This window comes from Echinops telfairi, unplaced genomic scaffold, assembly GCF_000313985.2.
Source record: "Echinops telfairi isolate 266 unplaced genomic scaffold, ASM31398v2 ScPeMD7_655;HRSCAF=1070, whole genome shotgun sequence".
Taxonomy (NCBI): domain Eukaryota; kingdom Metazoa; phylum Chordata; class Mammalia; order Afrosoricida; family Tenrecidae; genus Echinops; species Echinops telfairi.
Genome location: NW_022104553.1, coordinates 27,709,356 through 27,718,632, shown reverse-complemented (window position 1 = coordinate 27,718,632; position 9,277 = coordinate 27,709,356). Strand labels below are relative to the sequence as shown.

General features: G+C 45.0%; 1 pseudogene; it reads right to left on the bottom strand.

The window, feature by feature from the left end:
- Positions 1–3,943: 3,943 nt before the first annotated feature.
- LOC115870355 lies at positions 3,944–7,394 on the bottom strand (annotated as a pseudogene).
- Between the last annotated feature and the right edge of the window lie 1,883 nt (positions 7,395–9,277).

The following is a 9,277-nucleotide window of genomic DNA, read 5'->3' as shown; positions in this document are numbered from 1 at the left end:
CAGCAAGTGTCTGACTTCTCCCCACAGGCAGTTGTGTAATTGAGGGGTAAAATTAAAGCGACACCAGGTAAGATAAAGCATGCAAATGCTCACCTCTGGGACTGCCATGACTTCAGGAGGCTGGTCCATGCAGAGAGAGAATATATGGTATTTCCAACCAAGGCTTATATACATTCAGGGGGTGTGAAACCCCCAATAATTACAGGTAACCACATAGGTAGCAAAGTGGGTTTAGGAGGAGGAGTAACCTAACACTAGTGCCTAGGGCAGGTAAGTGGGAGTGGCTGTCTTCAGAGCCTATAGTTAAAGCTGCTGGCTAGATAGCAATCAGCTATGTGCTTGTAAGAGGTCACTTTAAGGTAGCACTATTATGGGAGGACATAGTGGGGAACAATATTAATTACGAGAATGTGATTGGGACTCACCTCCCACTCACAAGAGTGAAGGCTTACCTTCACCTCAGAAACCCAGCCTACCAGGCTTCTTAATATATGAGCATAAAGGTGATACTGTGGCGATACTGGGAGGGTGGAGGGAGGGTGGGGTGGAAAGGGGGAACCGATTACAAGGATCTACATATAACCTCCTCCCTGGAGGACAGACAACAGAAAAGTAGGTGAAGGGAGACATTGGATAGTGTAAGATATGACAAACTAATAATTTATAAATTATCAAGGGTCTGTTAGATCTCTCTGGAGCTAGATATACCTCGGTTCTTGGCTCCACGTGAGAAAGAATTCACGGCAAAGCCTGGTTGTGATCCAAGTGAGTCTTATGAGAGTTAGAAGTTTCAGGTTTACATAGGCACCCATAGGACTCATCCCGAACATGCAGCCTGCCTGGAAGCTACTCAGTGTCACCCGGTCTCCCAAAGTTCTGCCGGTTGACTCCGGGCTCCTGCCTTTTCAGTGATTTCACAGGGAGGCGTGTGGATGACTCCATTGGCTGCATTGAATTCACCTGGCCTAGGTGGGCCAATCCAGGTGCAGCGCCCTCCCTGGCCTACCCAGCGGGAAACCTGAACCTCTGAGCATGTGCAGTGCACCACTCCTTTGTTTCTGTAGCTTGGTCCTCGGGGCATGTGTTAATGGACATCCCAGTCCTACACTAGCCTACCTAACAGGTCCATGAGGGAGGGGGGAGTGGGGAGAATTGAGGAGCTGATGCCAGGGGCTTAGATGGAGAGCAAATGTTTTGAGAATGATGAGGGTAATGAATGTACAAATGTGCTTTACCCAATTGATTTATGTATGGATTGTGATAAGAGTTGTATGAGCCCCCAATAAAATTATATATATAATTTTATTGGGGGCTCATACAACTCTTATGGATGAATCCTTTTATATATATATGGATTCATCCATATACACTCTCTTCCTGTTCTCTGCTCCCCACACAGGGTAGAATTGTCCCTAGGACTACATCTTTTTGGGAGCAGAGAGTCTCGTTTTTTCTCCCACAGAGCGACTAGTGGCTTCCAACTGTGGATCTTATTAGCAGCCCAAGGCACAACTACTCCCCCACTGTTCCTTATAATTACATAGGGCTGCTTCAAACTCAAAGTGGCCTCTGTGAGTCAGAACTGACTGGCTGGCAGTGAGTTTGGGGTTTCTCCTCTAGAACCCACTAGCCCCTCTGGGTGAGAGACGATGCCCTCTGCTCCAGCAGCGATGGACACCCCCCTGCCCTATGGGGTCTCTTAGGTAATGAAATTCCCAACGGAATTTAATCTGCCGGTGGTTTCCTTTTACCCAGAGTTGATCATCTCTCCTTTCTGTTCCCCAGCACGGTTTATCACTACGCTTGAATTTCAGAAAACAGCACGGAGGGTGGGTGGAAGACCCAAGACCACTTTATGACCACTCCCCTCATTCTGTACACTGTATTTGCATGACCTTACCTCTAGCACTGATGGTGTAGTGTGTTACACATTGGGCTGCGAACCCCGAGGTCAACAGTTCAAAACCACTAGCTGCTCTGCGCAAGAAAGATCAGGCTTTCTACTCCCATAAAGAGTTAATGTCTCAGAAACCCATAGGGGACAGTTGTACTTAGAATTGACTTGGACGGCAGTGGAAACCCCCACAAAGGTGTCATGCACCTTATATTACTACCAATCTAACCTACCTTGTGGGCCACAAGTGTTTGGGCTGGGTCCGGATCATGCAGCCCCTTCCCCCAGCCTCTCAGAAAGATAGGTGATCTGCTGGACTTTGCAGTCCCTGCCTCCAGCAGTCCAAGGAGCTTATCTCTCCGGGCAGGGTGGGTCCACACAGCCCCTTCCCCCGCCTCTCAAGGCCAGAGCTGGACTGTGCGGCCTCTCCCCCACATTCCAAGAAGCTGGTCTGGGAAGGACCAGGCTCTGCAGCTGCAGCACCAGGAAGCCTCCCTTCTCCTTATCGGAGGCACAAGCGCCAGCAGTGCTCTTCACCTCATTTGCATATCTCCCTGACCCAAATCCGACAACTGTCCCACTGCCCCACCAGGGGCGCAATTTCCCTGACCTAACCAGGTGGATATCGGAACTGCTGGGAGCTCAAGATGATCCCGTCCCTTTCTTTGCTCTCCCTTCCCTCCTGGGAATTCTTTCCCTTAATAAAATCTTTCTCAACTTCACAGTCCGGGTTAAATTGTATCTCTGTTCTGTGCCTCCGTTTTTCACCTCTCAACAAGCACCTCATTTGCATAGTCATTTTATAGCAATTACAATATGAATTATATTATAATAGCAATGACAAGATAGCATTTACAAGGACTATGATAAGAACAGACTTAATAAATAATTCACTGCACTGCAGTTTACACATAGAGGTGTAATTACTGGGTCATACCATTCAAAAGGAGTCCTGAGATCATAGTGGTTACAAGTTGGGCTGATAACTGCAAGGTCAGCAGTTCGAAACCACCAGTGGCTCCACGAAAGAAACATGAGGCTTTCTACTCCCATAGAATTACAGTCTCAGAAGCCCACAGGGGCAGTTGTCCTCTGTCCTTTGGGGTTGCTTTGAGTCTGACTGGACTCTGTGGCAGTGAGTTTGCTTTTTAATAGTTAAAAATTTTTAAGTTTTAGTGGGATGGAGCTGTCACAGATTGAATTGTGTCCTAAATTGTGTGTTGAAGTCCTGCCCCCTATCTCTGTGGACATAATGTAATGGCCTTCCATAATGTCATTTAATGTAATGAAATGTATCAATCCTTTGACGTTAAAGCAGTGCAGGGTAGACACTAAGCCTATTAGTCACATAAAGAGCAGCACAGACCCCGCCCTATCCAGACATAGCAAAAGACAGGCTGATTAAAGTACATGGATTTACACAATCAGGAACTGTAACAATTGATTACAACCAGAAGCGGAAATAGACAAAGAACCTCCCTCTAGAGTCCCGTTGGATTCTCATTTCTGGACTGAACACAAGTTACATTTGTATGGTCTCTGTCCGGTATGGGTTCTCTGATGAGCCTGAAATTGTAAATGGATGAAGCTCTTACCCATTCCTCACACTTATAAGGTTTTTCTCCTGTGAATCTTCTGATGGATATAAAGCTATGACGTACGAGCAAAGCCTTTTCCACACTCTTCACATTTGTGTGGCTTTTCTCCATTATGCACAGCACGATGGGCTTCAAGATGGGAGCTTCCACTGAAATTCTTCCCACACTCTTCCCATTTGAATGGTTTTCTACACTGTCGATCCTCTGCTGGGTCAGAAGATGCGAGGCCTGCCTGAAGCCCTTCCCACACTCCTTACAGTGATAGGGTTTCTCTCCTGTGTGGATTCTACAATGAACTTTAAGATCTCCTCTGCGACTGAACCCTTTCCCACACTCTTCACATCTGTATGGTTTCACACCGGCATGGATCAACCGGTGAACTTGAAGGAAGCCTTGTCCACACTCCTCACACTTATAAGGCTTCTCTACATTGCAGGCCTTCTGATAGATCTCAAGATATGAACTCTGAAAAAACAAACAAACAAAGATATGAACTCTGACTAAAGCCCTTCCCACATTTGCCCGATTTATAGGGCTTTTCTCCTATGTGGATTACTAAGGGAACTTGATAGTGAATTTTCATCCTGAAACACTTACCACACTGGTCACATTTATATGGTTTTTCTCCAGTGTGTCCTCCCTGATGAGAATGCAAATATGATTTGTAAATGAAGCCTTTCCCACACACGTTACATATGTATGGTCTCTCTGTAGTATGGACTCTCTGATGGGCCTGAAGTTGCATAAAGCTTTTACCACATTCGTCACATTTATATGGTTTTTCTCCTGTGCAAATCCTCTGATGGATATAAAGATATGAGGTACAAGCAAAGTCTTTTCCACAATCCTCAAACATTTGTTGGAGTTCTCTCTTGTATTCACCATGCAGTGAGTATTAAGTGGTGCCCCATGACAAAATTTCTTATTTGGTGTTTCACATTTAGATGTTTTCTCCCCAGTGTGGATTCTCTGATGGTCCTGAAAAAATGGAAAGGATGCAGAAAAGCCTTCCCACGGTACTCGCAATCATAAGGCTTCACATTTGTGTGGCCTTTACAGTGAACATTAAGTGTTGCTCTATGCGCGACGTTGTTACCACATTCTTGTGGCTTCGCTGCAGTGTGGCCAGTCACATGGCTTTACAGGTGTGGGCTCTGACTAAATTCTGTACCACACCGAGCACCGTTACAGCAACTCTTTCCCATGTGAACTGTCTGATGCTTATGAAGAAGTGAAATGTCATGGGAAATTTTCCCACAATCAAAACATGTGAGCGACTTCTTTCTGAAGCCCGATTCCTCATCAAAGCTGGGGATATCACTGGAGGTTTTTGTACATCCATTATACTTTTTCCTCTTCTGTGGGAGTAATAGCGAGCTCTCCCCCAAATAGAGAGGGGGAGTCACCTTGTTTGTACATCTGACACCATATTATCTTTGAATCCTGACACCTGGTTAAGTCCTTTGTAATTTGTAGCCATATATGAGCTAGAAAGCTGATTGTGGGCTCCTGCTTGTAAAACAGTCTCCACCTGCCTTGAGTTCTTGTCTCCTGTACGAGTATTTAGAGATAGAGACAATGAAGGATTTGTTGAATTTTCAAGATTTTACCGTTAGCCAGGGATGGCACATTATGGAGCCCAGGGACAGTTGATCTTTCCCAATGCATATCACGTTCTCTGGTTTGCATGACTTTACATCCCAAAGTAGATCCACTGGGTTCCGCTAAACCATAACAAGACAAATTACACAATACCAAATACAATATGTGAGGTTCAATTTATTAATCCAAGCCTTTGTTGAAAAAAATTGTTAACAAGATACAAATTGTTAACCTGGCACAATTTTTAATTGCGTTTCAGCTAGGGGGATTATCCTGGATAGAATATTATGTAGGTAGAGTAAGTAGTATGTTGAAATAAAAATGAATCATCGTGTTGTATGCTGTGCTGTGTATCTTTTCACTCCATTAAAGGAATACATAAGCACAAGGAAATGTAATGGCATAATTAAAAAGTTGCATAATTTCAGATGTCATTTTCAGTCTATTTCTCAATGAAATGACATAAAAAGTATATTGTAGAGAAATTTTTACAGAATAGAATGTCACATTTCCACCTCTAGAAAAAGTGAGGGAGAAAAGCTGCCCATCTTAGCAGACACCCAGTCAATTTGTATAAAACTCTTGTCTCAGCTTATTTAATTAGAATATTACTCAAATGTCTACGTAACTGAGAGGCTTTGTTAACGGGCTCAGAAACTCACAAGGGCAGTTCTAACCTGTCCTTTAGGGCCTAATATGAGTCAGAATCATTAATGGAAGTAAGAGTGAGAGGAATTGTAATGGTTTTCATATTTGGGAGAAAAATACATTATCCCTTACTAAGTTAAATGTCGCATATAAGAAGACAATGTTCATGTAAATCAGACTGAGAATATTCTCAGGGTGAAAAAAGTTGATCTGAGACCTACATTCTTCTTCCAACTGCCAATGAATTACAACTTCAGATTCTCCAAGAAAAAATGGTTTGGCCAATGTAAGCTAATCTTTGATGATAAAGCTGAACTCACAAGAAAGAACAGGGGCACAGTGCAACTTTCCTGTAGTAATGAGAATTGACATTCTGCCCAGAACCCACTAGCCTTTGAAGTTTCTGCTTAAAACCCAATCCATAGTGGATTTAATGAAGAATACTAAAACATCCGAGGCCAATTCACCTCTGTCAATTTCTAGGATTCTGTTTAGGAGCCAGGAAGGCAGAGTAGGTTAAATGTTGGACTGCAAACCAAAAGGTCAGTGGTTCAAATCCCCCACCCCCTCGACAGGAGAAAGATGAGGTAGCCTCCTGTGCCTGTGAAGATGTACAGGGTTAGAAACCCCGAGGGACAAGTCTCTGCTCTGTAGGGTTGCTATGTGTCAGATGGGACTTGATGGCAGTGGGTTTGGCGATTCTGTTCATGTTCTATGCAGTGGGTTGTGCTTTGGGCTGTTAACTCCAAGGTCAGCAATTGGAAGCCAGCTGCTCCAAGGGAGAAAGAGGAGGATTTCTACTCCTGTAAAGACTGGCAGGCTCAGAAACCCAAAGTGGCAGTTCTCCTCCATCCTGTAGGGACACTCTGAGTTGGCATCAACTCCATGGAGAGTTTTTGAGACAGATCATCTAAGGCATTTTTGTTTGTTGTATGTTTTTCTGACTTCAGTGCAGCATCAGTGAGGAGTAGCACTTCCACGGTTTCCTCTACCCTCTAGGTAGTGGGGTCCATGGTCCCTAGGGCTTGCTCCACAAGGACAAGTTGAATGACTAAATCAATCCCTGTTCGGGATGTTGGTGAACGTTGAGGACAAGTCATGGAAGCACACAAGCTTTGCCAAGCAAGCTCTGTGAAGTAGGAGAGGAGCAGGAGACTGCACTTCTGTCGGGAAACTGAAAAGCCATACAGAGTCAAGGGTCCATCAACCCTGCAAGATGCTACTGAAGCAAACATCAAGAGGATGAAAAATTCACTTCTGTAAAAGGTGAACACGAGGGCACAGGCTTCTTCTTAGACTCTTGAGGTGTCTCTTTGGAAACAGGGTATTATCAAAATCTGCTGACCTCTCAACAGGTTTTCAGGTTGAAGAAAACAGCACACCATGGGCTATGAAATTAATCCAAAATCATTCAGCAGAGAAAGAAGAAGAGCAGAAAGTATGACCTTTGGGGCTCACGATATGTGCAAAGAAATGCTTTCTGATGTCACAGGTAAATCTATGCCCTCATGAAATGCTTGCAGTGGTTATAATGAAAGCCACGTTTCTGACGATGGCTTAGTCTGAAAGCATTTGAGCTCATTAATTCTGAAAGTTACCAAGTCCTTCAGACTGTTCACAGGGAAGGGTGAAATGGTCAGCAGTGTAGGCATCGCTCGGCTGGGTGACCACCTCACTCTCATCCCCAAATCGGCCCCTTCAAGCACAAGGGAGGGGACAACCTGCACGAGAAGTTCCACGGAGGGGGCTTTGGAAGAGTGAATGGGCTATAGCTGTTCAGGCTCTTCAGGAGAATGAAGTTTGCCTGTTCACTGTCTGCCAGAAGAAGCCAGCTCCTAGCACAATCACGACGGGTTCGGTAGGCGCAATTGTACAGCGATAATAAGTAAATATTATAGTACAGTTATAGAGAGCATGAGAGATAAAAGAGATATATAGAAATAAATGGAGTCAGACACATTTCATGGTAGCGTTGCTCACCTCAGCCCCGCTTGGTAATCCACGTGAAGAGAGAGAGAATTTTAATGCTCCCCAAGCTTTTATACTCTCTGGGGATGTTCGAGCCCCCACATTACAGGTGAAGACACATGTCACAGGAAAAGGTTGTGCTACAGGTATTACAGTGATGGGAGGGGGTGATCTAGGGACATACATGCTATAGGAAGAGGAGGGACAGCCGGTTTGGCTTCCCCCCTCCCCCCTCCCTCATGAACCCTTGCTAATTTATAAATTATTATTTTGTCATATCTTGCACTGTCTGATGTCTCCCTTCACCCACTTTTCTGTTGTCCGTCCCCCAGGAAGGAGGTTATATGTAGCTACGATCGTTGTCACTCTGCTACAGATAATGAAACAAATAAGATCACAATACGTTGAATGGAATACTAGCAGAAGCAGCTGGGTAGGAAGTGGAAGAGGAAAGCGAAGGGATGCAAATTCCTGTCCTTCACTGCTGAGCCCCCACTGGGACGGCCGCTCCTCTCTCGCACATTAAGGGACACCTGAGCACGGCTGGTCCCACGCAGAGCTTGCAAAGATTCCGATGGGGCATGCTGTGAGTGCTGAGCCCACTCACCTGTTGGACCGAAGAGATGCTGCTGCCCTTGCTTTCCCTGGGCGGAAGTGTCCGGCCTTTGCGAATTATGTGAACTACAGTATCCAGAAACCCCGCCCTTCCGTGGCCCAAGTACTTCTGGAAGCGTTCTGCAATACATTTCCCAGAATCACTTGGATGGAGAAGCCAGGAGCACCTCTTGTAACAGATACATTAAGTCAAATAAAAAGGCTTCCAAATGCTCCAAGCTCTGCTCCGAGTTGTAGTCACTCCCAAAATCTTCTCCAGAGGTGTGTGTGTGTGTGTATGTGTGTGTGTGTGTGTTACACCCTTGTGCTTGTCCAAAATAGTCCAGGAAGCTTGTTTTTTGTCAATACTATGTTGGCTCTTGGAAACGCACAGGGCCGCTTCTACCCTGCCCCCTATGGCCACTCTGAGCCAGAATGGACTGGATGGCCATTAGTGTGAGAGCTGTTGGCTCTGGTTGTGTCCTAGGCTCCCGTTGGGGTCCACCAGCCACACCCTGCAAGAAAGGCTAAACTTTTTGCTCCCCAAAAGACTTAGAGCCTTGGACACCCACAGGGGCAGTTCTACTTTGTCCTACAGGGTCGTTGTGATTTGGATCTCCTTGATGGCAGTGAGTTATGTTGGCTGTGTGAGTTAGGCTACTCAAACCCTCTACCTACTTTGCAGGAGAAATACGAAGCAGTCAGCTTCCCTAAAGATTGATGATCGTGGAAACCTGTGCAGCCGTTTGATCCTGTCTTATGGGGTTATTGTATTTTGTTTCATGGCCATGCTGCTAACTACAAGGTTGACATTTCAAACCCAGCAGCCACACCAAAAGAAAGATTAGGTTGTATATCCCGGTAAAAATTTTTTTTTTCTTTTTTTTTTTTTAACATTTTATTAGGGGCTCATACAACTGTTATCCCAATCCATACACACATCAATTGTGTAAAGCGCATTTGTACATCGTTT